This window comes from Mesoplodon bidens, assembly GCF_964165515.1.
Source record: "Mesoplodon bidens genome assembly, chromosome: X".
NCBI lineage: Eukaryota > Metazoa > Chordata > Mammalia > Artiodactyla > Ziphiidae > Mesoplodon > Mesoplodon bidens.
Genome location: NC_138163.1, coordinates 119,400,973 through 119,409,643, shown reverse-complemented (window position 1 = coordinate 119,409,643; position 8,671 = coordinate 119,400,973). Strand labels below are relative to the sequence as shown.

Here is an 8,671-nt window from a genome sequence, read left to right as displayed (position 1 = left end):
TATAAGATACTTTACAACTGATGGAGGAGTTGTTTCAAACATTAGTATCTTGTCTTTAGATGTTCAACAAGAACTTGGGCTATCTCCACAGCATATTTTCAGTGAATTAATAAAATTCATATAGAGAAAAAATTCCTTTAGTCCATGAGTAACTAGGTCTTTGAACTTTCATTCATGACTGGTGGCTAGCCCATGTTTATTTGCGGTATCAACAATAACTGTTTCTCTTTTACCCCCAAGGACCTTTCCTTAAAGGTGTAAAGCATTTAGAGAATTAAGTACTGACTGATGAGTACATTGTCTGTTTCTGTCGGGTTTGTTACCTCTTTCTGGGTATTAGAACTTGATCCCCCTTTACTTCTTTCTGAATCCAGATTGTTCCCTAGATGTTCATAGATTCCTAGGGGACAGATTCCTCTTCCAGACATTTCCAAAGTTCTTATCTGAAGGGCTGAATGAACAGCAGTTTTCAAAAAGTCCAGTGACTCGGAGACTTGTAGAAGTGATCTGGAAAGTCACTGGAGACTTACCCCAGCTTTTTAGAGAACATCAAGGAGTGTATGCTGCTATCCCGGAAAATAGGAGATAACAGAGTAGTCACTTGGAAGATCCTTGCTTGACTAAAGTGGAGAAGTGTTGATAGAATCTGTACACTCACACTATTTACTCTAGTTCCATTTCACAAGTTTAAGAATCACGACACTTTTTTTGTCATTTGATTCTAATAAATACACTATCTGGGAGTTCAGAGCCAAAACGGCATGGAGTGAATTACTGGCTCGTTCTTTTACATGTCAGAAGCCCAAAGAAAATAAAGCAAAAGAAGGGTACAAAATGGATGTCTGACAGAAAGAACTTCATGGAATGTTTCTAGAGCCTTTTGTTTTATTTATTGAGTGTTAATTAGTGAAACTATTCTTCCTTTGATCTTCTGCTTATTTGTTATTCCTAAATTGCATTTTTGGAATGAGTGAACTAGCAGAAATTTACTTGGTCTGGATGTTCTCACATCATTTGGTAATGCTAAGGGGTGTTAGGGTGTTGGTGGTGGGATATAAACTGAAACGCTGGGTCATGCTTACCCGTAGTCCAAGAGCAGAGGTTTTCTAACAAGGGATATTTGATACACTCTTGCCTACAAGTCACCTGTTGGCATATAATAGTGCAAGTCTATGGATCCTACACCCAGAAATTCTAGTTCAGAAGGTGTGGGGTAGAGTTTGGGAAGCTCAACTTTTTAGAAAGTCCCCCCAGACAGCTCTGAACACATGATTTGGATAGTTTCTAAGTACGAGAGAATTGAACACAGGTTGTAATCCATAGGGGACAATTGGAGAACAAGAATATTCTTACAGTCCATAAGTGAACAGTTACAGGGGAAACTCCCATAAGTGTAAATTAATGTAACATATGTAAAATTCACTTCTCACTTTATAAGTCGGAGTGAAGTGCTCTCTTCTTTCTGATTTGCCATTCAAGGGAGATTTGCTGTTAAAATGAATTGAAAATCTGTGGCATCCAGAGGGCAAATATATTTGTTCAATTTGGACCAAGGCCAGAACACCAATAGATGTTAACATCAAAAGTCCTGTGAGGGCTTCCCTGGTGGCACAGTGGTTGAGAGTCTGCCTGCCGATGCAGGGGACACGGGTTCGTGCCCCAGTCTGGGAGGATCCCACATGCCGCGGAGCGGCTGGGCCCGTGAGCCATGGCCGCTGGGCCTGCACGTCCGGAGCCTGTGCTTCGCAGCGGGAGAGGCCACAACAGTGAGAGGCCCGCGTAACGCAAAAAAAAAAAAAAAAAAAAAAAAAAAGTCCTGTGAAAAATGACAGTCGTTACACACAGTTATATTATTGAGAATGGAATCTAAGTATCGTCTGTCAACAAGTGCCCTGAAACTGGCACGTAAAGTATTTACCATAGACTCTCCTTTACTGTTGATACCTAGCAACATTTCCTTCGCTAGGATAGTTTTACCATTTCCATTATAAAGCCCGTATTTTAAAGGTTGTAACTGGATTGTGGTTTTAATCTGTGTTTGAAACGTGGCAATTTGACTTGGAAAAAACCCACAAATTATTGGAAAGAGGTTTATTTTTATGGTGAAAAGTAGCTCTTGTCAAAGCTTTTTCCTGTGCTTTGCTTTTCAAACAAAGGTTTACAGGCCATTAGTCCATAATGTGAATTAACCCCATTTGGTAGTTTTCCCTTTCCTTTAAGATGGTAAGGGACTCACGTTGGTGAAGTATCCACTTCAAATTCACCATAACTACATAACAGTTTTAAAATCTTATTTCTGTGGGACTTTGGCACAAAGTCCAAAGACTTCTGTGGGATTGTAACTGCTCCAGAATGTACATAGATGGCATAATAGATCCAAAAGAAGTTTTAGAGGAACATAGTGGCAATATATGAAGTAAAAATCCATTTCCATGATGGCAGCACATAATGGTCCCATTTGGCTGCCTCATCCCAGGGAGGCCTTGGCCTGAGTAGTGATAAGTGAACTGTTTGGGGGAGACATGAATCAATTCAAATCTTTGCCCAATTGTCTAAATTAAGTCTGCTTTAAAAAAGAGGAGGAAAAAGAGTCTCCAACTTTTCTCAACTGAGCCTTTATTTATTTGGCAACGATAAAAACAGTGTGTATATATTTTCTATTATTTCTTGAGTGCCATCCCAGATGTCAGAAAAACAAAGATGGCCAATGCTCCCTGCCCTGGAGGAGCTTAGAGTCCTTTTCGGACAGTAAGATTCAGATACAGTTAAGTGTGATAAACCACTGATCTGGTCAAATTGTTTTGGAAACAAAGAAAGGGATCCACTAACTGCCTTTCTTAATGGACTTTAATTTTTAGAGCAGCTGTAGGTTCACAGCAAAGTTGAACAGAAGGTACAGAGATTTCCCATGTACCCCCTGCCCCCACACATGCACAGCCTCCCTCATTATCAGCATCCCCCACCAGAGTGGGGCATTTGATGAACCTACACTGACACATCGTTATCACCCACAGTCCGTGGTTTACCATAGGGTTCACTATGAGACACTGTGTGAATTTGGACAAATGTATGATGACATGTAAACACCATTACAGTATCATACACAGTAGTTTCACTGCCCTAAAAATCCTCTGTGCTACTCCTAATCACCCCTCCCTCCCCTCAACTCCTGGCAACAACTGAATTGGCTTGTCTGTTTTTTACTGTCTCCATAGTTTTGCCTTTTCCAAAATGTCATGTGATGGGAATCACATAGTATGTAGCTTTTTCAGATTGGCTTCTTTCACTTAGTAAGATGCATTTTAAGTTTCCTCTGTCTTTTCCTGACTTGGTAGCTCATTTCTTTTTAGCGCTAAATAATATTCCATTGTCTGGATGTACCACAGTTTATTTATCAGTTCATCTACTGAGGGACGTCTTAGTAGCTTCTAGATTTCAGCAGTTATGAATAAGCTGCTATAAACATCCATGTACAGGTTTTTGTGCAGACATGTTTTCAACTCCTTTGGGTAAACACCAAGGAACGCAGTTGCTAGATCATTTGATGTTTATTTTTGTAAAAAACTGAAAAACTGACTTCCAAAGTGGCTGTACCATGTTATTTTCCAGCCAGCCGTGAGTGGCTGTTCCTGTAGCTCCACATCCTCCCCAGCGCTTGGTGGTGTCAGTGTTCCGGATTTTAGCCATTCTGATAGTTGTATAGTGGCATCTCAATGTTGTTTTAACTGGCATTTCCTTGATGGCCTATGATGTGGAGCATCTTTTCATATGCTTATTTTCCATTTGTATATCTTCTTCGGTGAAGTGTCTTTGGCCCATTTTTTTAATCGGGTTGTTTGTTTTCTTATTTAAGAGTTCTTTTTATATTTTGGATAACAGTCTTTTATCAGATGTGTCTTTGGCAGATATTTTACCCCAGTCTGTGGCTTGTCTTTTTATTCTTTTGAACACTAATTGCCTTTTCACTTTAGTGTTTGATCTTTCCTTATTCCTAAAAACAAAAGCAGAAAAACCACTTTTTTTCTGTTCCTGTTCTCTCTCACCAGATGCTTAGCTCCCCTTATTCTGCGTCAGCTATTTGTAGTAGGATGGTGTATTAGTCTGCTACACCTGCCGTAACACAGTATCACAGACTGGGTCGCTTCAACAACAGAATGTATTTCCTGACTGTTCTGGAGGCTAGAAGTCTGAGATCAAGGTATCAGAAGGGTTTCTTCTTCTGAGGCCTCCTTGGCTTGTAGATGGCCGTTTTCTCCCTGTCTTCACATGGTCCTCCCTCTGTACCTTTCTGTGTCCCATTTTAACTTAATTACCCCTTTAAAGGTTCTATCTCCAAATATAGTCACATTCTGAGGTACTGGGGGTTAGGACTTCAACCCCTCTTTGATATGACTTTGGAGGTGGGGGGTATACAATTCAGCCCATAACACATGGTCGCCTTGGTGAATTTTCTGTTAATCCTGCCAGAATAGGAACACCAGGATTTAGGACTCTGTGTTGAAGAAAGGAATTGGAGCTACGGTATAAGTGTTTACAAAAGGATGGTGCTTTAACTGTGGACTTTTGAAAAGCATCTGTTAGGAAGCCCAGTTTCTCAGTGGAGTCCCTTTAGGCCCAGAAGGACTATTCTTCAGGTCACCCCTACTTCTTTCAAAGGCCCATGGGCAGCCTGAGGGCCACAGCCTACTGGGCAGCCCCTGTCAGGGGCCGTGCTGCTTGCTCCTCTCAGCACGGTGAGATCTCCCAGCCACTTCCCCTCTCAAGCTTTGTTCTCACTGGCTTGTTTTGCCAGTTTTTTCTTAAACTTTTCTTGTTACCATCGCTCTTCTTTTGTCTTTTCTTTATACCTGATGGTAACGTCTGTAGGTATTTGTTGTTTCCGTTAGTGTCACCAGAACTAGGCTGACCTTATGTAAGGTACTTTGTAGTTTCCTGTCATCCTTTCAGATGTCTCACAGAGGTCCTCACAACAGCCCCATGAGGTAGCAGTGGATTGTGCCCCATTATATTGATGAAGAAATTGAATGTAGTATAAGCTTCCTTCCTTTGCATTCCCATAGCACCCTGTGAAATGCCCTTCTTGTAGGACTGGTCCTGAATTGTTTTGACTTTCTCTTCCACTGAGTTCATGGAGGCAAAGGGTTGTACCTTGTTGATCTGTGCTTTGCCTATGGGAGCCAGCTCAGTAAATATTTGTTGAATGAATTCTTAGTGCAAAATAAGGTCGCACAAGCACTTTGAAGAACTGTGGAGGAGTGAATCCTAGGAATTAGTTCTGTCCATGAATGGCAGTGTGCTGGAAAGTTCTCCAGTCTCCTGTATTGCTCGCATGACTCAGGTATGCCATAAATTAATGTCAGTAAATTTCCTTGACATTTTCAGATTTAATATCTGTCATTTCAACTCTTTGCAAGTGATAACTGAAGATGAGTGACGTCGTAGCTCTCATTTTGCTGGTGCCAAATTTGAATTGAATCAAAAGAATGTCAAGTCACTTAACTAGTGAGTGAGCCTGGGTGACTGCCCCTCACCCACACTGCCAGAGTCCTGTTCTCTGCTTGCCATCAGCCAAATAGTTACACTCATGAAGTGGTAATGATTGTATTACCTTGTGGAAAATAGGGACCCCAAAGAGAGACAACAGCTAGTACTGAAAAGCTAAGGAATCTAAAAAAACTCTTTTGGTGGTTTAGTGTTTTGTTTTGTTGTTGTTGTTGTTGTTTGGTTTTGGGGGGGTTTTTTGGTTTTTGGTTTTTTGGGGGGGTTTTGCCAGAAAATAAGAGTTGTATGGAAAAAAATTATATGCTTTAGTGCATATGGGAATTTGGAGATTTCTGAGGGTTTAAGACAGCTCCCTCTTCAATGTTAAGGATTTCTACTCTTCCTGAACTGCTAAAGCGAAAGCGAAAGAGTTGTATCATGGCTAGAAGTACTGAAATACAAGTAGCAAAGAGCCGCTGGAGTCCTCTCTAAGCCAGTTGACATTCTTAGAATTTACTTTGTTAAAGCCTCACGAGGCATTAAGAAGAAGGCTGTGTCAGACACCCTGTCTGATCCAATTCTTCTTATGGGTTATTCCACTGAATTTTAGAAATGAACCTTTTCTCTGTTTCTAATAAATAATAACAGAGCATACACAAAACCATTCATACCTACCAAATACATATAAAAGTAAAGGTAGAATTTCACTTAAGTACCAATTTGCTCTTCTTAAAGTTATATTTTTTATAATTGTGAAAAACATTTTCGTTAAAGAAACTGATTTTGAAATGGGCAGTCCATTTTCCTTTTGTTTCATTTTCTTACGAATAAAAAATGATCTGAGGTTTTGGGTTTTTCTTTTTCTTTTTAACTCTTTCATTAGTTTAAGTGGATTTTTATCATGGGAGACTCTAACGTGGCAGTTCAGAACAATTCATGATTAGGAAGTGATTGTAGAAACACATAAAGAATTTTGATGATAGAAAAAGTGGTTCATATAATCCTGAGCTTTGGGGGAGTGTTGTTATTGTTAGACATTATGTAGTTTCAATCTTTAATGACTTAGAGAAATACTAACAATATAAGGTCAAAGTCCAAAACTAAGTAACCATTATGATTCTAATTTGTAGTTTATATGCAAGGCGGAAAAATTAGTAAGAAACACTAGAATTGTTTACAGCTGTTATCTGTGGGTGGATTATAGATAATTTTTATTTTCTTCTTTATATAATCTGGGTATGTACTGCTTTTATAACAAGAAACAAATTGTAAGGACTGAAATTTCACAAAGAAATGTTTTGTTCAACTTGAAATAATGATTCCAATAGTTTAGCAGTTGAGGAAAAAAATAACACAGATGAACCCAGATCAGCTTTTTTCTCCCTGCATTTTTTTCCAAATCAAACATAATGCCTTATTACTCAGAGAGTGATCAGTATACCAGCAGTGTAGGCATCACCTGGGAACTTGTTAGGAATGCAAAAATACCAGGTCCTCCCCAGACCTACTGCATCAGTATCTGCATTTTAACAAGATTCCCAGGTGATTCCTGGGCATATTAAAGTTTGAGAAGCACTGATTCAAGACACTCTCCTTAGTAACTAAAGCCTACTTCCATTCTATTCATCCATTGATTGGGGCCATCCATTTGGCAAAACTTTAAAATGACAAATGGGCAGAACACAGAAGGCCTAGCCAGGTTTCAGGTGGAATTGGCATGACAGCCTAGTCTTCTGAAATATATTCTGTAATTAGGCTTAAAAATGTAGTAGCCTGAGAAGAGCTAGGAGAGGGGGGCAAAGCAAGAAAGCATGCGTTCCTCCACTGTTTCTTCGTAACTAGAAGGAACAACAGAGAAGTACATTAAGATTTTCAGAATGGCTTTCAGCTTCTCAAGATGAGTGGCTTATGAAAGAGAAAACTGGAATGTAGCTCTATAGCCACTTCATACAAGGGTTACTCTGTATGTGTCCACCAGTCACCACATTCTGGGTCTCATTACAACATTGATTTAGTATGCTTGTAAAGATTTCAAGGCATCGAACTAGAATTTTTTTGAAATGAAAACAAGATTCTGTTTCTTAATTTTGGAACTACAAAATTTACTTTGGAATTTACTTTTCCTACTGTTGCTGACTTTTCTGTTGTATTTTTACGCTCAGTACAAGAATGACAAAGTTGGTATTTTCCTATGGCAGCCTGGAGCCCCTTCATACTGCTTTGCTTTTCTCTCTGATTACTGCTAGTTTTGTTTCTGTTTTGTTGTTTAACTAAAGACAACTTTACAGTGTGACAGAAGAGAAACTACATTTTCCAGGGAATTGTCACCATAGTTGCTTTGCCCGTAGTGGAGGTGTCTTGTCTCTGTATATTTTCTGTTATCCTCTTTAGGATAGCGAAAGTTGTATATGACAACGTTGCCATGTGTTTGGGCAACAAACTTCCAGATTCTAATAACGTGCCTTTTCTTTAAGGCCATTTCTGTAAATATGCACTCAAGTTTTGCACTTTTATGTAGAAATGGACTCACAAGCATGCTGTGATAACAGATGTGTTACAAGTTTTGTAAAATCCTTCCCTAGTATGTCTTTTCAGTGAGCAGGTTCCTTGTCCCTTTTGTAGTGACAAGTACAGCAGCACAAACAAGGGCATTATCTAGGTGATAATGCTGTGGTTGATGGTCTTCATTTGCAAAACATATTGTCATTTTTTGAGTGTTTGAGAGCCGGGAAAACCTGATAAGATTTTTTTCATGTACTTTAAAATATATATATTTCTATCACCAATGAGGGAAAAAATATTAAATAATTTTCAAGCAGTTACACCATAATGTGAGCTAATCACTTTATTTTGAAGAAAAGTATTTTTTAAACAGTTGAGCTAGTGAATTTACTTTTAAAATGTATTGTGCTTACACAGTAGATGGTTTTATTTCCATGATGTTTTTTACTACATAATTATACATCTTAATTACGTAATTACTATCATAATTATTATGTAATTGCATGTACTTCCACTAATTACAAAATCAGGAAGTGTAATTATCTAGTAAAAACTTTATGAAATTTCATGCACTAAAAATTACTTAAAAGGCTATCTATTCCAGTGGTCTACTGGAAGGCTTTCCATGGTTAGTCTTAGTCCTGACTTTAGTTTAGAACTTGAACCCAAAGGCCAGGAGAAGAAAGAC

General features: G+C 38.8%; 1 protein-coding gene across 2 annotated transcripts in view; it reads left to right on the top strand.

Moving 5' to 3' along the window:
- The window catches only part of POLA1 (DNA polymerase alpha 1, catalytic subunit), a 294,762-nt gene that overhangs the window by 230,461 nt on the left and 55,630 nt on the right, over nucleotides 1-8,671 (top strand). The window lies entirely within an intron of this gene.